The 20,915-nt window shown below is 39.6% G+C and overlaps 1 protein-coding gene across 2 annotated transcripts in view; it reads left to right on the top strand.

The window, feature by feature from the left end:
• WNT7B (Wnt family member 7B) overlaps positions 1–20,915 on the top strand; it is a 96,172-nt gene that overhangs the window by 59,139 nt on the left and 16,118 nt on the right. The window lies entirely within an intron of this gene.

Genomic DNA, 20,915 nt, shown 5'->3' on the forward strand with positions numbered 1-20,915 from the left:
TCAGTGTCTATCCCACAAGTTGCCTTACAAAGGCAAAGCTGAGCTGTTCCACCCAAAACCCTGCATGCTGGTCTGAGTTATGCTACAGGCAGTGAGAAAAGTCCTCAAAGGCAGGCTGCCTTAGCAGAACAGTTTCCTCAGTGCACTTCATCTCAGTTGGAAGCTAAACACTGGAGAAAAGGTGTGATAATGTAGCAATTACAAGGCAAAGTATGTGAGAGGGCATTTCAGTTTGCATTATCATCTTTGGGGGAAATTGAGGAGCTGATTCAAATGGTTCATACTTTCTTACTGTAGAAGGGTGGATAAGCTTTCTACTATCACAAGTAACAAAGTAAGACAGTAACCCAAACCAGAATAGGAAAATAAACCCTCCCAGCTGGAGGAAGCTGAGGTTGTGAAGGAGCAATAAAAAAAGTTATGAAACCACTAAGGTGCTAAGAATTTGTATTTTTTTAACTGGGGAGACAGGCTATTGTGGGAGTGGTAGGTTCAGACTCTTAATGTCTGTCACGTGGATGTTTTTAGAAAAAGAAAAATATATTTTTATACTGAGAAAGTAGTGTTTTGAAGAAACATCCTATTTTGACAGGATGGAGGATTCCCAGCTTGGTGAATCCATTTGAACATTTGTGGGTGATAATTTCTCTGTGCTTTAAAAATTTCTTATATGCGAGAACCTCAGAATGATTCAGGGAAGCCTTAGTAATGTTTTCTAAATACATTGTAAATCATAGAGGAAAAGACAAACTTAAATGGACAGTACCATTTGTAAATTATGGGTTGACCGAAATAAATTTTGTTTTACTTTACTAGAAAAACTGTCAGTTTGCTACATTAATTTTATAATATTTATTTTTTTGTCTTCCTATAAAAGAAATAAAAGCATATATAGTAAGCAGCATATAATAATTTCCAGCCATGAAGAGATAGATTTTTATATATCTCGATTTATCTTCTCCTTGTCTTCCTTGTCTTTTTGTAAGGTTTTACTGTTTAGTTCAGGTATAGCTCAATTGTGTTTTTTCTTCCCTCAAGGGTCATGAGTGTGAAGAATATTAAAAATTCTCTTAAATTAAAATGTTCTTGTTGCCATTTAAATATTACTTATTTGGCAGCAAATTTTCTGTAAAAGGCAAATATTATTATTCCAAACACAGTATTAATATGGTAATACAATTACTTGGTGAGCTGTGTGTGGTTTGCAGCTGGATGAGGAATGGTGGTTATTGATCTGAATGAATTCTGGAATTTCCATTTTAAGGAATGGGCTTCTGTTTCATTCCATTTCATATAAAAGTGAAGGTTTTCTTGGAACTGGTGCTTTTCTGTAGACATTGTCAAATTAAAATACACTGACATACCTGACTGTGAGCAATTCCATTTTTGTTGTCAGAGCACTTAATTTTAAATTTGTTCCGTGCATTGATGTAAATTAATGCCAAGAACTGTAACTTGGGAGACTCAAGTCTCTGGATTTCTTGAACTCTGTTCTCATGCGCTTCCATGGGTTTTCTGGGATGCAAGGTCCCATAACACTGCACAGCTTGGTAGGAAACATCATATAGCACAACACACTGTCTTCCTGTGACCCTAAACCTCAGATCTCCTGAAAAACCAATGGACTGACATGGGGATGGGGTTTAAAACATCATTTCCATGGTTCACTAACTAAACAAAATGGATGGTTTTTACTGTACGGAATTGCTCCATTAAAGTATCAGTATGGGAAAGAAATATTTTGTGGGGAGAAGAGTGGGTATTCATAAGTTTTGGCATTTGATCATCCTACTGTGTACTTAGGTGTAGTGAAAAGGAAACAGGAACATGTGATGGGGCCTTGGGTCTGTGATGATTGTTTCCTGCTCAGCACTGGCAAGAAAAAAAAAGTCCCCCTTTTCTCTTTTAGCTTTGTCTGTAGCTATCCAGGGTAACATTTTCCATATTACTTTTCTGGTTTCCCTTGGGATGAGTCAGTCAGAGTTCCTCTGGAAAAGATAGTGTGCAAATTCTAGGCTATGGTTTTGCTGAACACTGTACCAAAGTTTGGACACAGGGCTAACTTTGTATAGCAGCTTTAAGCTTGGCATTTCCTTACTTCCGAGTGCCTCCAAGGAACATTATTGTTCATTTAATGTCATTTTTATCACTTTTAAATAAAATTTCTGAGTACAAATGTTCCATAGCACACTGACTCATTAGTTATTTCAGCATCCCAGTCCTATCGGTCAATGACTTAAAATCTAATGCATGCTTAAACCTGGAAGGCAAATGACATTAAAAGTCAGATAAAGTGGGACTCAGCTTAATCCAAAGGGACGGGGGCCAAGTTCTTGTCCTGTTGCTGTCAGTAGAAATTTTGCCAGATTTCTGGTTTCACCAGAACCACTAAAAAGTCTCCTGGCTTTTGGTTATGAGCAGAAGTTTGAAAGTGAAGCTGAATTTCATTGAGTGAGTGGGCTAAAACCCAATTAGTTAAATGGCAATCAACCATACAACATTTGACTTTTTGAGTACAGAGCAACTTTGCAAACAAAGCAGGTGCTGCCAAACCCTGCCACTGCAGGGGAACTTCTTTATGGAGGGTGACAGGGAGTGCAGGACAGCACCTGCTGGTGTGTGATCCAATAATAACTTAGGGTTATAATGGCTTTGGACATTCCCTGAGCTTTACTACTGCAGTTAAGTGTGTTGTCAAAATCTCTTCCCTAGAATTACAGATGATAGGTTTGGTCATCTAGTCCAACCTCTACATCAAGCAAGACAGGCTAAACATAACATTAGACTTCGGAGTTACATGTGTAGCAGCATCCCTCCCTTTCCTCCTCTGTTCTTAGGGGTAGGTTCTGTTTGGTAAACTATCTAAATTGAAAAGCTTGAAATGCAGAGGAAAGCATGTACGAACATTACAAAACCCACAGCATTTATCTGCACATTTTGCTTTGCAAACAAGTATTTTAGCATTCAGGATTAGATCACTGATCCATGCAGTTTGCCATCGTGCCTCCAGTCACGAGTAATTTCTTTTCCTAACAAAGTGGCTGCTGTATTGCAAAATATTACATCTGACAAATACCTCATTTTCTAATTGACAAATTTTTCTTTGTGCGTATCATATCATCAACCTTTTGGCATTGGATTAAATTGTGCATGACTGTAGTTTATTTCTTACTGATGTTCATACTATGAAGTATAATATTATTGTTACTGATAGAAAAGGAAAATTAAAAAAAAAATAAAGCAAGCAAGCGAGAGGACTCTATAATCTATTATTTGGAGGCTTGAAAAAGTGAATCTAGCATTGTAGTATGTTGACTACAATGACTACAAAGGTAGTCATTCTCTCAGGATTCAAACTGGCCACTGACCCCAGCTGTGCCTTTTTACATGCTTAACTTTAAACCGTCCATTGTAAGTGCAATTAAAGAGGTTTTGAAAGTGTTTCATTTTAAAGGCAGAACCAAGTGGTTTGCAGAATATGGAAGTCATAGTGAAAGCCAACATGCAAGATCAAGCCAACGATGGGTCCTTCTGCCCATTCCAGATCCACTTGGAGTGGATCTAGGAGACTACTTTTAGCCACAAGTGTAATTTCTTGCTATCTGTAATGCTGTCTCCACTGCAGAAGTTCAACCACCAGTTCTGGGGTTGCGTGAGAAGGATGATTCCTAAGACTTAGCCAGTGTTACTTAAATGGGCTTGAATTACTGAGGAGTCTTTTTGGTTTGCTCTCACCCCAGGGAGCTCACTGGTGCACTGGGAGAAGGCACTGCTATCTCTAGAGAGAAGCTCAACAGACACCCACAGAGCTGCTGTAGACTTTACTGCTTTATTCAGGTTGATAAAACAAAAAAATTTACTCATGGACCATGACTTATTTTTACATGTTGACTCATTTCTTCACCAAAATGTGGAAACTCATTTTCTGTCTGATTCAGCCTCCAGCCATCTTGTTCAGAAGAGATCTCCATTGTAAGTCCCATCAGACATGGTCAGTGCAACCTTGCAGTTCCTGAGGGGAACGGCACAAGAGGTAGAAGTGGTTTCTTTCTGCTGCTGATTTAAAGGGTTTCAGACAAAGGCAGAAAAATGAGGACCCCCTTCCTCACTTCTTTCCTTTGTCCCAGTTTCACATCACACAGCTCTAGGCATTTGCTTGAGATGTCTGAGATAGGAACTTAGTCAGGCTGTATTCCTTGTATGGTCAAAGGACAGGGAGAAATGCTTCCAGAGGGTGATTTGGATCTTAATTTGACTGCACAATGGTCCCTATTGCCTACCCTGGGAGATTAGACTCTCTTAATACCTAATTTCTCTTTATGTCTGAAATTTTTCTATCTTTATGTATATAGCTTCTCAGGGGTGCATTTGGTCCTCTGATAAAATCCTACCTGCTTGCCCCACACAGCAGACATGGAAACATGATCCCTACTTAAAGTCCTACCAACTCTTAGTACTCAATCACCCGTAGTACCTGCAAAAGTTGTCTTAGCTAAGGACTTTAAGACAGATAATGACAAAACACAAAAATAAATGCTGCAACCACAGGCTCCACCACTGCTCTTTGGAAATTTAAGAAGTGGGAGTCCAAAATTACCACCAGATGGTGCACCTATTTAGCAAGTGACAGAGACATGTTACACAAAAAATGAAAGCCACAGCCTCCAGCAACCCACCAAGTAGCTTCCCCTGCTCTTTACTTTCAGCTGTGATATAACTTGAATGTGTTTGAAACATGGACCTGCTGGTCGTCCTATCCTGTTACATTTAATATGGAGTATGTTTTCAATCTTTGTGATGGAAGCCTTTCAACTCCCTGGCCAGGGAGATGAGGGAGTGGGAAAGAGTGAAGCAGACCTATAAATTCATGTGAAGGAAGAAGGGAAGAAAAAAGGATGGACCAGAAGCAGGAAAAAATGATAGTGGTGAAGGGCAATGACAGGATCCAAAATCAGAAGTGGCCAGCACAGAGCACCTGTGCATTGCTGTTTAAAGTTGAGGCAGTTCTGGCTATCAATGGTGGGTACCTGTCAGTGCATTTCTGAAGGATAATTTTGATGTCTATAGTTTAGAAATTTGCTAATTCCACTATCTCAGGGAGAATCAGACAGGGTATTTAATTAAGTGCATGGTAAAGGTGGTGAACTTGCCTAAACCGTCTGGTGGGTTTTATTTTCTGGCTGCTTCTCACTCCTAAACATTTGAGGAGTCTCCACACTCAGAAGGATTAGCACAAATCAACAAGCAAGTATTTACTGCCATATTTGTCACAATGACAAAAGACCATGTGATTCTTTCAACAAATTTTCTGGACATCAATATATTATCATGTGCAGCACATAAACAGGTACTATTTCCATTCCTTGCTTTAAAAAAAATTCTAAAGTAATAACTAGGTTCCTGGAAATCCTATTTCATGAACATCACAAAAATTAAGCAGAAGAAAATATTGTGTCTCATTCCTTTGCTTAGATGAGTCTTCTGCTTTCTGTTGTTATGGTGTGTTTAAAATGATGCCACAAATAGAATTTAGCATATTGTTAAGAATTATTAATTAGAAAGACTGTTCACCAGTGAAAATGAACTGAAAATTTCCTGAGTGAAAACATTTGAATATTCTTTAACTTGAAAAGTATTCATGCAGAATGGATAAAATAATTTTTCATTCTCTTTATCTAAGCTGAGAGGAAGGCATGATGTTGAAAAGCTCAATACCATTTCCTCCCTATCCTTTTTCACATACTGGTGTCTCCTAGTTCAATGTAAGAACAATCATTTTATGGTGAGAGTGTGGACCTGGAGATAATGGATTTGTTCTCTGCTCCAAACTGTGCCTTTTCTTGTGACCTTGAGCAAGTCACTTCATACCTCACTCTCTGGAAAGTAAAGATGATTAATTTCAATGAGGAACTGAAATGGCTGGGGACTAACCTCCACTTAAACTTTTGGGATGTATCCTTAAATAAAACTGGTTGCTGTTAAAGTCTTCTTACTCAAAGAGGAAAGAAAAAGGAAAAGAAAGAAATGTCGTGGAGGAATCTGGTCTTCCAAAAAAGTGAGTCCAGGACTGAAAAAAAAACATAGTGAAAAATCTCAGTAAAAGAGGCCTAGTAGGATTATTAGCTTAGTTTGCAGAAGAAGGAAGTTTGTAAACCTTAGGTAATTGTCCAGTCAAATTTCACAAAGTGAAAATACTGATGTTCGGTACTTATATATAACATAACAGGGAGAGAATAAAGCCCACATGGAGAGTAAATTCAGGTTACTTATTGATTGTGTGCTGTGGGTGTCTGTGTAAATCTTCCCATCTGAGTTCCCTCTTTTTCTACTACTGGTGCACTGTGATATCCTGACACCAGAGATGGGGCATTAACACTTTTTCCCTTTTTCCCTTTCACTTTCTCCTTGCTGTCTCCCGTTTTTGTTCACTTCAGCAGTTCAGTAATGCTGAAACCAAGTTCCCTCCCCTTTTGTTTGCTTTTCCCTTGTCCACTGATCAACCATGTTGATTATTACACTGTAGTATTAACTATAACATAAACAGAAGCTCTGAGCAGGAGATTTAGCTAGGTTTTCCCTGCCCTCTTATGCAACTGAAGCAGCACTCCCTTCTTGTTTGTTTTCAAGGATTAGTGGCAATATTCCACATACTGCTAACATAATGAAGCATAGCCTTCGCTCAGAGAACGCAAGACATTGTTTTTTGAGAGACCCTGGACTACTGCGCTGGAAGGGATGGGCATAGAAAATTTGAAAAGGTGGCAGAGCTACCTACCCTCAGAGCTGAGCGGCAGGAAGATTACTGGTGGGGTTTTGCACATCATGAAAGCATTTTCATGAATATTGTCTTCTTCTTCAAGCTGGATTCAAAGTGTCTGCATGGAATATCTCATACAGCAGCATGTGCATGCTGTCAGTTTGTGTTAACCAGAAGAACATGACATCATGTGATAGACAAAAACACTACTTGGTACCATATAGCCTGATCCAAAACTTTTCACGTGAAACATTTGATTTGGTTTGGTTTGAAGACATTTGCCTTTCTAACTGGTCTGTTTTAATTAGAGCTCAACCTGAACCACAAACGATAGATTTGAACTTTCCCAGAGTTCAGCGGTGTTCAGATCTGGCTTTTGGTTTGGCCCATCATAAAGACAGGGGTCAGCTCCAAAGTTCAGATCTGGAAATGAGCTGCTGGAAAGTGGGGGGCAGGAAAGATTATCTAGTGAGACCCATATCTTGCTTTAATGGGGGATTTGCAGCAGAGACACTTGCTAGTGGTTTTTAGAAGCAGTTTTACATAAGCAGTATCTCAAAGACTGGTATTAATATCAAATTATCTATTGAAATACTCATGTACAGCAGAAAGGGCCATATTCCTCCTTTCCTGGTCATAAAACCTGGATCCTGGTCTGAAGCTGGTGTGCCTTGAAAACCTAGAAATTTTTTCTTCTTGTCTTTGTTTAAAACTCATAAAACCCTTTCTAGGGTATAGTGCTTAAAAACAGTAGACTATGGGCTAGAAATTTGATCTTTTTATTCTTATAAAATTAAGGTTTTTTAGCAGGTAACTTACAGGGTTGTTATTACATCTGCCATTTGTCAATCTCTTGCAGGTTTGGATCACCATTTTAGGGTGAGCTTTCTCAATCCATGGCAAGACATAAGCTTAACACAGCACAAATAATAAATAGCAACCGCTTGTCTGCTAGATTAGATAACCTTACCCAGTGGGGTTAGCTGGACAGGCTCAGATTAAGCACTGATTCAGTATTTCTCATGAATCCTGAGAAGATTCAGATAACCCTTCCTTGTTTATGTGAATCTTGTCTATTCCCAACTCTTGTCAGAACCAGAAACTCTAGAGCTGAAAAAAACCAGACTTAGCTCTTGTGATGCTTCCAAATTCATTTTGCAAACCAGAGAGGTTTGGATCAGAATCTAAACTTTGTGTATTTATCCAAACTTCTTTGAGCTCTTTGCTCTTTTAAATCTCTTTCATATGTGTGATTTGTGTTGTGTCTTACTCCCTGGGGTTACAAAAGTGACTGCCAGGCAAGGATCTTTTAAACTCCAAGAAGGGTGGACATCATTACTTGACCCTGTCTCTCCTCCCAGCAAGATGTACAGGCAAGTCAGCTGTATCAGAAAGGTGAATGCAGCCACACAAGCAGTGTAAAAGAACATTTGGAAAATATTTAAGCACATTTGGAAGCAAGTCTCAACCCAGCCTTTCCACCAGAACTTTCTCGTTTGCTCCCCACAGCCTCTGAGCTTGGGGAGAGGACTGCAGTGACTTGCAGGGTTACTGCCCAGCCCATCTGCTGCAGCCCAGGAGTTGTGACCTCTGAGCAGAATCAGCAGAGCACAGGCACATGCCAGGGGTCTGCCAGCCCAGCCCCTCTGCTGCAGCCACCAGGGAAGGGCTGGGTGGGATGGGCTAAAGCCAGTGAGGCACATCTGCTGCCACGGGAGACATCCAGAGAGTGAGAACATCCTAAACAGCCACATAAGACTCACTGTTGTCTCCCCTCTGTGTCGTGGTTTAAAACCAGTAACTAAGAAAATTACTTATTTCTTGCTGTGAGATGTGGATTAGAACAAGAGCAAAACAGGCATAAAACTTAAAAGGAATAAACAAAGTTTATTGACAAACTACAATAATAAGAACACCAGAATAAACTTCCAGAAAAACCTTTTCATCCCCTATCTACCCACTATTCCCTTGTTCACATGACAACAGAGACAAAAACTTTGGAACTCTGGTGGTTAAAACAGTCCCGATTCTTGCTGCAGTCTTTTCACCAGTCTTTGTAGAGAAACAGAAGTTTCTTCTTGTTTCTCACAAGAAAACTATTTTTGTTATAGTTTTCCATTGCCCTGATGTTAGCTGCCCAGAGCTGCTGTTATCAGAGCCCACCCCTCCCATTTTTCACATCACTCTGAGGTGTGTATTATGGGCCATGAGTCTAGGGATAGCATTTTTAAGGATGAGTATTCAAAGGCAAAAAAAGTCTTCTTCATCTGTTTCTGTGAGCTTCACTAGACAACAGTTTTCTCATTGCCTCTCAAGGCTTCAAATCTCCCAGCACTTCACTATACCATAATTACTCAAGTTTACACTTTGAACACTTTATTCTACCCTAGGTACTTATCATGAATTAAAGGAGTTCTTTTCAGGACTTCATTGTCCATCTCCATAGTTTTAACAGAAAGATATTTCAGCTGAATTAAAGCATCTTCTTAATTCGGTAGTTCTGTGGCCTCGGCCAGTGCAAGAACTGGAGCCGTCTGCGATGGAGAGTTCCCCATGGCTGCTCTGGAGAGTGTAGTCGCCGCCCCAGCCCGCTGCAGGCCCAGAGTCTCTCTCCTTCTTCACTCAGCAGTTTCTAGTGAATTTAGTTACAGCAAAAACCCTGCAGCCGAGCCAGAGATCGGCTCGGCCCGGCCCGGCCCCAGCCCAGGGAAAACCCCCCGCAGGGCCCGCATCTCCCGGCCGGGAGATGCGGCAGGCCCAGCCCTGTCCCCGGCCGCGCTCTTCACAGCCAGGAAACAAAGAGAACCAAGAGAGCTCTGGTTTTACACTTTAAGGTAGGGTTCACAAGTTGATCCCACTTTTCCGTGGCCTAAACTGCTGTCAATTCTCAGCAATGACCGATAATTGGTCAGGAGAAAATACTCCAGGCAGTTCCCAGAAACTTCAACTTTTCTTAAAGGTAAAGTAACTCTATGACACTCTGCCTTGCCAAGAATACACCAAACACATGGAAGCACCCACACCTACAGGATGGGTCACCTGAGACAGTGCAAGTGACTTGCTTGTGGAATTTGACTTACTGAGTTGGTCCTCTAAGGTATCCTGCCAGGCATAAGAAACCGTGCCAGAAATTTTGTGTGAGCTACAGATTTGTAGGACAACCTTCATATAGAATTATCCTCCAGGAGACAATCCAACAGCAATTTCTAGGAGATGCAGCAGGAACCTCTCTGCTGTGTTCCTGTGCAGAATTTTTACAGAAGACAGCATTCTGGTATACTATTTGACACAAATTATTTTTCCTTCTTTTGGTCAAATATTTATATTTATGCACTGTTTTGTCTATGCTTATGCACTTTTTAAGAAGAAGGCCACCTTGAAGGGCAGAGTCACCAGAAAAGAAAGCATAACAATCTCTGTGCCTGGAGAGTGCTGTCCTAGGCATACAGGAACTGTTTCTCCATGACCAGAAGCCTGAAATGGTTTTCAGAGCTCTCAGTCCGGCTGTCACCCTTTCTCAGTTTGGATAGTATGTCCTCCATATTCAGTGCACTTACCATGAAATGTTGTGTAGAGCAAGGTATTTCTAGAGGTCATTACTTCATAGGTATTTGACATAATGCTCATCTTGTGTTGCTGTTGCAGTTTAAACTAAAATGTCAGTGGTTATTCCATTTCATGATATTTGTCTGTATTTGGATTGGAAGTCTGAAAGATAATTTAAATATATATATATATATATATTTATTAGACCCTTCCTAGGTCACATAGATACCTAGTGTATGTGATTCAGTTTAATAAAAGATACTACTGTTCTTCATAAATCTTACTTTAGAAATCTCATGACTAAGTAGAATTAGAACTTTATATAAACTCATCCTTATTCTGTACTTGATAGAACCAAGTTAAATGGTGCTGAAAAACACAACCCTAGAAAAACACACTAGAAGAAGTGATATTATGTTCAGAATAATGTCTTTTTTCTAATCAGTGAAACCAACGAAGTCATCTCCTGGCTTTTCATGTGAATAAATCTTTTTTTCCCAGTCAGAATATTTTAAGGGTGGGCTCTCCTTTTCTAAAACCACCATGTCCCCCCAGCAATTACACTCAGATGATTGCTGCCAGTATAGTTGGAAAGACTCATTGTGCAGGGAAATCTGGCTTAACTCTGATGGGATGAGTTTAGACTTGCCCTTTCTTTGCATTTTCTACCACCAGTTTCGGGGCTTCCCCATGCAGCTTGATACCTTCTGGGAGCCTTGTTTTTTGGTTTCTAATTCTCTCAGTGCTTGGTGAGGCTGGATTTTTGTGCCAGCCACATGGAAAATTCTATGTGTAAGAACATCTAAAAGACAGGCTTTTAGAGCCAACACCCTGTTGCAGATTTAGCTCTAGGTGATTAGCTCTTTCCCTGTAGATGTAATTTATTTTGTATCCCATACACATTAGGACCTAGTCTGAAAGCAGTATCTCATACTTGCTAAATGTTCTGGGCTACACTTGCTCTGTATGTGTTTCCAAAAGGAGGTTTCTAGGTATCTATCTATCTATCTATCTATCTATCTATCTATCTATCTATCTATCTATCTATCTATCTATCACATTTGTGTGGGCTAACATAATGAATGAGTACAAGAAAAAAGTCTATGATGACAAACAAGATCCAGATTGAAGCTGCACTTATCCCACTAGTAGTCAAGAAATATTGTCAATTCCAAACAGGGATGTGAAATCACTTGGTATGTCTCTGAAACTGAACGAATAAAACCTCAGCAATTCTTCTGGGAAGACACGTTAGTTATTTTTCAGTCAGTTATTTTTTCCAAATTAAAAGTAAAGGAAGGATATGGATTGATGTTAGGCAGGTATGGCATGTGAGGATGTGTGAATATAAGGAGTGGACTCCAAAAGCCATGTCCTTCTCTGGCAGGCACTGGGATGCTGAGCATTGCTGTGTCAGATCCCTCTGTGTCTCTGGCAGTAGATGTCCAGTTCAATACTGTATTGAACAGTGGACGAGCACAGCAGAGGATTCCCAGTCCCAGGACAGCTACTCCTCTCTGAGAGGGCTCCTGTCCCACCGTGCAGCTCCATGGATATTCTCCCTGGCTTGAATTTGTATTTCAGTTGTTGCTTGAGAAGACTGCAACTGAATTACTCCATTATCTCCTCACCAAAAGAATCCAGCAAGAGGACAGCTTGTCCTTTTGCAAGTCCTTCTGTCCTCTGAATACATACCTTAACCTCCCTGTGCCCCTGTGAAGGAGAGTTAATGATATCTCTCTTCTCTTGCCCTCTACAGTTGAAAGATGTGTCTCCTTAAGACAAGGACTACCTCTCGCAGAAACAGATTTCTGTCTAACACAAATTTCATCCAAGTATCACTCAGATATTTGTAATTCAATAATTCTGGAAAAGTGATACTGGCCCATTCATAGGCTCTGTACAGAACATTTAGGTAATATTCATTATTTGACTAAACCACCTCAGGAAGCAAGATCAGAAATTTCATCTGCAGAATAAACAGAAACCCATCCGCAGATACTCTGGCATGCTCAGGTATAGGAGCTTGGTGCTTAGAGCAACCCATAATTCAGTGGACCCTTTACAATGTGTTGTATTTAACATGTTCCTACAGCAGAGGACAGCTATGCACAGTGATTTACGAAAGAATGGAGACATGACCACTGCCCTTGGGGGTTTGTTATCTGGGTTAGAAATGACATAATAGAGCAAGAGATGACTTAATGCAAATGGCAGTGCAGATTTATTTTTATAGAGGTGCTCTTCAACACAGTACAATTATGTCAGACCACTGAGATGATTTAAGTTAATTAAAATACTGCCCTGGAAAAAAATCTACTGAGAAGGTCTGATTCTGCATGGTAGTGGATTTTTAATGTTCATGAGTATAATAGAAGGAATGAGAGAGTATTTGTGAAATGGGGTTCACTGCAAAGCCAAATACAGTCACAAAATCACAGAATAACTTAGATTGGTAGGATCCTACCTAGAGTGAATCCATTCTGAACTGATTCACTCATGGAATGCTCAAGCTTCTAAAATCTATGCACATGAAAATCTCAGTGGTTATGGTAAGCCACCTGCTCTGCTTTCATATTTCATTAAACAGAGCATGAAGTTGACTTGAAAGCAATTGTACTTTAAAAATGTCCTCTGTTTTCTTCTCAGGTTCAGAGTGGAGGTTTCTTTTTTACTTGTTTTTTCTTCTGGTTTTTTTTAATTATGTGGCAAGCATATTTTCTACTTCTTAAATCCGAGTGGACAATGTTTCCCTTGCTGAGCACCACACAGGTACCTCAGAAACCTTTAACAGGCAATATTACCAGTGCAAGGATACTCTCAAGAGCAAACCTAAAATAAAGATAAAAATATGTGCCCACATAGTTAGAGATTTCCTTCCCTTTTTCTCCTAAATACTGGACTTCTTTTTCTCTGTGAAATGCCCTTTAATAGAGCGACTGTAATGCATTATCAAATCCTACTTAAGAATTTTGGTTAACAGGTTGAGGCAGTAGAATAGAATAGAATAGAATAAAATAGAATAGAATAGAATAGAATAGAATAGAATATATAACACATCTGGTTCCTTACAGATGGATTTAATTTAAGGACATTGGTATACTTTAGAACACAGTTTCTCTGGGATGCCTTCAGGATTCCATACTTTCTGGCAAGGGGTGCAAAGAACTTTTTTGAACCTCAGCATGCTGCAAGATGTCTCCAGCTGAGCTTTCACATACTATGACATACCAAAACTCTTGTCACTGTTGAAAAGAAAAGGCAGCAAACATTCAGCAGGGAATCATTGAGTGCCCCAGTGGTACATCAGCAGGTCCAGCAGAGAACACAAGCAGGAGACAATCTCTCTGCTCCAGCTCTTGCTTCCCACATGCTACTTTGATAGTATTAGCAGCAGCATTGTGAAAACACAGCCGTCTGTGACACACACAGGCTCCTCTCAAAGGCACAGTGCATCTGGGAACTACCCCCTCGTGCTCCTCAAGCCATGCTCTTGTGCACTCTTTAAATGTGTGCTCAGCACAGTGTTCTGATTTGACAAAAACAAGCAGTGGTGCTTTGGGATCAAAACTCAATTTCACCATTTTCTGTAAGAATGGGATACAGTTTGCTTCTTAGGGCTGAGCTGGTTAGAAATATTTTTTTATGGCAAATCTAGTTTTACAGCAGAGAACCCAAAACTTTCATATTTCCCTGGGCACTGCTAAACATCCTTTCAAAGATTACAGCAAACTCACTAACCTCACAGAAACTGTCCCAGAAAACTTCACCAAGGGACATGTTGCCAAAAGACAATCAAAAACACAACAGAATTATGCTCACTGGATGAGTATATGCTGACTATTGTTTAAGGTTGCCAGGACTTAACTGAATAAATTAGGGGGTAAATTAAGTATAAAATCCCTCTAAATCCTTGGAAGACTCATTACAGAAATCACTGTGGAAAGTAACACCAAGCGTTTAGAAAATAACCATGACATTCAAAAAATGTATGAAAAAATGTGAAAAGGAGAGGCAGAGTAAGTGTATCTTTTTAATAGACATGCTTCCAAAAGTATATACCAAGTGACAACGAGAAGCTACAGTAAGTCTAGTGTGAAATAATTCTCGCTCATGTACAGCCCATTCTAAAAGATTTGACAAACCCACATGAGCAACAGAAAATAATCCAGTTGACAGAGCAATTCTAAACTGATGCCCAAGATCCTGGCACCTCCAGTGATAAAAAGCTAGTGGGATCCTGGAGATGAAAAATGCTGAATAAGAGAAGAATCTGTAAATAAACCATTATGTCATATCACTACACATACTTAACTTTGAGATCTGCAATTTTCTCTGTCCTGGCCACGTGTAATTGAAAATAGACACCACAGACAGCCTAGGAAGAAGCTGCTGTAATCACTCCTGCTCTACGTCTAGTTCAGCTAAACAGACCTATATGGATGAAAAAAAATTAAACAAGACTATTTTAATTAGACTGCAGTAGAAAATAAGGGGTTTAAGGAGGAAAAGTGAAATGAATGAATACTGTAAAGAGAACATTACTGAACATGACCATCAACAGGCTCCATCAGACTTGACCAGAAAGTCCTGCCAGTAAGTCCTGCCAGTAAGATATTCAGCCAGTACGTTGTTCATTGTTCAGGAGCTCTTCCGAGCATAGGTGCTACAAAGGATCCTTACAACCATGGATGGCTATATTTACCTTTTTTTGACAGAAGGCTACACAGAAATCAAAGAGTTAGCAGTATTTGTCAGTGAGTGGATGTAGAACAAAGGCTGATCCACTACCCAGTGGAGTGGACCCCTGAGGAGAGTGCAAACCAAGGACAGTATCAAGGAAGCCAAGCACTTCTTGTCTTAGACTTCACTAACAGGTGAATGGTGAGCAGATGGCTGTAAACTAATACTATCAACAGAGGAACACCCTCTGAGCATTAGAGATCAGTATTTGTCTGATTGTTTTTCATTCAGCTGTCCCTCATCTCAGGACATTTAATGGAGTCAGTGTACAGCTGTTGTTGGTTGTCCTTACAGCCACTAGTGCTGAAAACCAGCAGAGAACTCTAATTAAGAAGAATTGAAATGGCAAATATATTGCCTTGGTCTAAAAAAAAAAAAAAAGATAAAAAAAAATAATAGGAAGGAATTGAGGAATTGTAGGACCAGTCAGCTTAACTTCAGTAAATGAAAAAATATGGGAACAACCCCCCATTTGTAAGCTCATAACTAAGAATAGGAACATGAGTAAGAATTAACTAGGATCTGTCAATAGCAAATCACATCAAACCAATCTAATTTCCTTCTTTGGCCACCCAGGGCCTCAGAGACAGAGCAGAAGCAGTTCATGCCATATATCTTGGCCTTAAAGGGAGCTTTTGACACTGCTTTATATGACATTCTCATAAGAAAAATGAGAACACATCACATGGGTACAGAGCATCTGGAAATTGTACTTGGAGGGTAGTTATCAAAATGGAAAGGTGTGCTAAGTTTCTTGTGATCTGTGCTGGAGCTGGTACCAGCCAGCATTATACTCTTGAACAAGAGAATAAGCTGTGCACATGGCATTTGTGATTATAACGTGTTAGGAAGGACTACAAGGAAGCTGGAGGAAGTTGGGGTCAAAATTGAACATGATCATGGATAAGTGATCCAGAAAAAAGATTTAAAGCTAAGAAAGTGGAGGCAATTCCAAAAGGCAAAGATCTGTACGTGGGAATGATCATCTGCACAAATGCAAGATGGGAAACATCTGGTGTGAGAGCAGCTGTGCAGAAGACGGCTGCAAATTGCTAAGAGTCAAAAGTGTCCTGCTGCTGTGAAATAAGGAATGCTGGCACAGATAAACAGGACTACAGCATACAAAGCTCCTTCTGCTCTGAACCCAAGGAGGCAAGACCTCAGCTGGAGTACCGTGTCACATCTCCAGCACCGCAGCACCAAAAAGCCAGCTGGGAGAGCAGGGGCAAGGAGCAGAGCTTTTGGAGGTGCTGGGTAAAGGCTGATGATGCAACACCATCAGGGAAGGGGTGGGAGTGTTTACATATTTCAAGGCTGCTGCTAGAAGGAGGGAATAACCTGCTTGTGGCAGCTCTAGAGAAAGAAAGAGTGGATTTGCACTCAGAAAAACAGTTTCAGGTTAATATTAGTGAAATACATACCAGTAGAAGTCCTGAGGTACTGGACTAGACCCTGGAACCTCCTCTACTGAAGAGCCTTAATAACAGGAAGAATAAAAGCTGTTGTGAGAAAGATCTGTCTTATTAGCCTATGTCAGGGTGGAGAGAGTGGAGACCCTCCTGAGTTTCCTGATCTTTTGCCTTACCTTTTCTCCTGTACAAAGTGTTTTCAGTGGCCTTCAGTTCTGACATGTAGCACTGGGTACATACAGTAAGTTAGAGGGACAGAGAAATTAAATTAAATTAAATTAGTCCCTGCTTTTATAAACCAAGAAGCTCAAAGTTAATTACACTGAAAATGCAAATAAAGGATCTGCTCCAGACAGTGAGAAAACTCCCTCTGACTCGTATTGCCCTTGGATCAAACACAAAAAGAAGAGCCTGCATTGTTTTCCTTCAGAACTGTTAATATGTATGTTGAATAAAATACAGAATTAAAAGGAAATAAACTTGTCTGTAAAAATCTTCATCCAACACTATTTAGGGTGCTGTTGTCTGAGTTTTAGTTTCCTCATCTAGAGTATCTATTGTCTTTTGCCATAAAAAATGACTCAATCTGTCATCAGCTTACCAGACTTGTTGAAAAGGGTAGGTTTGTCAAAAAAATTTTAGTTCTTCTGTGGTTCATTTCTTTTGCCCATTGACCTATGTTGAATTGTGTCGTATAATCAATCTGGTATCTTGTGTAAGTGCATGAAGAATTTGTTTTGTTTAACAACAGTGTGTAGTACTTTTTTCTATCATTGCTGATGCAAGATCTAGGAAATTACTGGCCAAACACTGTATGTTCTACAATTTAATATTTCAAGTTAAATTACAGTTCTAAGAGCTGACATTCAGTGGCAGCCTTATTCATCTAGCTGCTGACATGAGTCATTTCAGGATGATGTGTGCAACAGCAGAATTCTCATCTAGTTACTCCAACAAATGTCTTTCAAATAGCTATGGGACAGTTAAATCTTTAACTGTCCCATAGCTCACAGCTGCAAAATTGAATATGTATTTAGCCTGTGTGATTCTCAGCTCATTGTGGCTCCAGGCTGAAAATACTCTGAAGAATCTGTGCATGTTTGAGTCTGGTAAACTACAGCAATTGTGGAACTTGTAAGAATTTCCACATCAAACCATACTAAGTTTAGTGCTCAGTTAGAAGTCTAAAACTTAGTCAGAAATGACATCTAAATGAGGGGTAAAATATAGGCTACTCCATGACTCCAATGACAGATAAAAGCTCCTCTCTGCCTATCTGCCAGAAGACACACGCTAAGGAATCAGTGGTCCAATATCTGTCTGTGTGAGCAGCAGCTGCCTGCATTGCTGGTCATTAAAGCACTTTTAAACTACAGCCCTCTGTTAGAATGGAAATGAACTCAAGAAAATGACAATAACTCAGACTGGCAAACCACAGACTACTCTGATGGCCTGGCAGATTGTTAAAAGTGGCCTTGAGCACCTTCACCATAGAAAAAAAGCTTAATTTTAATTAATACTGGCAGTCATCTCCTTTTGGAGTTATTAGATCAGACAGTTATCAGATCAGATAGTTATTAGTTCATGTTCCTCATGAAAATATCCCTTCTATATTTTGGGAATAAAGTCAGAAGTGTCATCTTTGACATCAAAGCAGGCATTTCTAACAGAGAAATGGATGAATCCAAGGGATGCAATAAAAGCCAAAGCAGTGTCTTTTTCACCAAAATAAAAATCTCAACAGAATTAATCTGGTCTATGTGACAGAAAACTTTGTAAGTCAGTCAAGAATTTTTCTTCTGAGACTGAGAAACAGAGTGTATATTGTGCCAGAGAGCTAGATAATCAGGATATTCACTGAAAAAGAAAAATCTAGCCCCCAACTTGGGTCAAATCCCAAACCTGCTGCTACTTATGTCTTCATTTCATGAACATTTCTGGAAAGATTTGTCTTCTTTTTGTTTCAGACCAAGAATATTTTTGAAATCTCAGAAAATTCCGTAAAATGAGATTATTGTTCTCCATTAAGGTATCACAGCAATCATTACTTAAATATTTTTAGCTGCCTAACAAAGACTTGCTTAGAACTGATTCCAAGTGATGACATGCTAATGGAAAGCTTTGTGTACAGCAGAGATTATTTGAGCACAGAGGTTCCCCTCCCTCCCCCATCAGCAGTTTCTTATAGACTCCACTGATCCTGGGACCTTAGCAAACTCTTCAGGAACACAAGTTTTAGAGCATCCTCTAGTTAAAAATTACTAATCCCCCAAAACCTTAATTCTTAGCAGGACAACTTAACTTGCTAATTTCTGAGACCTTCTTATTTTAGAACTGCATCAAAACAGGAGAGTAATCTCTTAAGAGAGTCAGTGTGGTCTCCATTTGATCATATCCCATGATACTGCTATAGCTCTCAAATGGATAAAGGAAAGATATTTTCCTTTATTGTTGATGGTAGTCAGGGGTATAATGGGAATGAGGGACAGAGAAAGGAAGATAAAACCAGGATTTTCTTTCATTTTATAAAATTGATCAAGGGGAGTAATGTGTGAAAATTTACAAACAAGTCACAAACACATAAGAAAATGTCCGATAAGAAAATGTCTTACCATGTACTCTGGAGACATGGGGAATATACTGAGCTTAAACACAAAATATGAGCAACTGTCACTAAATCTCTGAGTAAATCTACTGAACTGTAAGTTACAGCTTTTATTTTCCCTCACAGGAATGATCACAGGAATTTCTTCTTGTTAATAAGCCCTTCTACATGTACTTCAAAGGTATCTCACCAAGAATGTCCCTGGGTCTGATTTTGCATTGTTGCTTACCCTCACCCTGAAGACAAGCAAACTGTATCTATATACATAGCTTCTATTACAGCTCATACTTCCAATATTTAAATTTATAGATTAGAAATAGGATTTTTTAAAAAGAAGAAAGAAATCCTACAAGTCAACAGAACACATTTTAAAGCAAGACTCCCAGATTAGAATTCAGCTGGCAAGCAGAGAGGAGTTAATATCAACATGTGAAGATCACACTAGGAACTAGAACAGTGGTTCCATGACTGCTTTGGATTGCTATCAACCCTCAGAATTTCTTATGGACCACCAGGCATCATTATCATCAAACTTTTAATTGAAAACACTATTTAAAATAGTGTTTAATATGGCTCTGTGGATTAGCTGTGAACCCTTTACCGTGGCCTCCTGGACCACCAGTGTTCTGCAGACCATGGTTTGGGAAGTGCTGAACCAGACTCCACACATTGTACACCCCAAAAAAACACCCTGTGTCTGAAAGCAGAGGCAGTACTGCAACCACACCTCCTACTCAAATAATGCACATCTCAGTTCAACCTTCTTGGTAGCTGAAGAACACAGAACCCTTTTGTTTTTCCACTACCCCAAGCTTCTTTTTTTATTGCTTTGGAGAAACAAGTAAATAGTGCCAAACCTCAGTTTCTGATTGTTTCTTGTAGGATCTTCCTCACCTCTGGCAATGATGTGATTTTTCAGGAAGTTACCTATGAAAATAAGAAATATAATATAATGTGAAGTTATGATTCCAGAATAGTTATGAGATCTATGAATCCAAAAATTAAAAAATTAAAACTATCTTCTAAGTAGGTTTTTTTTCCCTCCTCTGGAAAATTTGTTCTTTTTTCCTTCCCACATCCACTGATGATGCTAAAGCTCTATGTGTTAAAAGCATTTCAGTAACTTTCTGCAAATTCTTTACAATTATTCTTTGGCTGCTGCACTACAGGATTGTCTGTTTATTACCAGAGAAACACATAGAGAAAAGCACTGAGAAGGGAATTTGTGGGGAAAGTGTTATAAATAAGAGCAGCAAAACACCATGATCCAGCCCTATGTAAGTGAGTGACAGTGTGGTCTCACATGAGAGCAGGGATGGGCTGTAGCTTCCCCTCCCATCAGTCTGCCCCCTTGCACCTCACAGGCACCTCAGCCAACAAGTATAGAAAGGTGCCTCATTCACCTCTCCTCATATACTCATTATCAACAGCTGTTATATGGAATTAGAATCAGGAACCTTCGCAAGCAGCAGCATCACAGAAAATAAAAACAACTTCCTTTTCTAAAACAACTTTTTTTTTTTTTTAAAAATAATAAGTCTGTGCTTCCATGACAGTATCTCACCTATTTTGGAGAGAAAACTGTGCTGTCACAGCATTGTATGATCAATAGCCATGGTAAGGCAGAAGTTTGGGTCAGAGTGGGACTGAAAAAGGGTCACTTCAGCAAAACTAATGCACAGGAGAAGTCTGCAAGGGGAAGGGGTAACTGTACCTTGAAATAAAATGAAACCTACCCAGTTCTTGTCTCTATAGGCCTCACTTGCTGTCCTTTACACTCAGCATCACTAATGGATGCTACTGGAGCATTTATAAAGTTACATTAATAATCAGCCCCATTTGTATCCTAGGGGTT

Source organism: Parus major, chromosome 1A (assembly GCF_001522545.3).
Source record: "Parus major isolate Abel chromosome 1A, Parus_major1.1, whole genome shotgun sequence".
Classification (NCBI taxonomy): Eukaryota; Metazoa; Chordata; class Aves; order Passeriformes; family Paridae; genus Parus; species Parus major.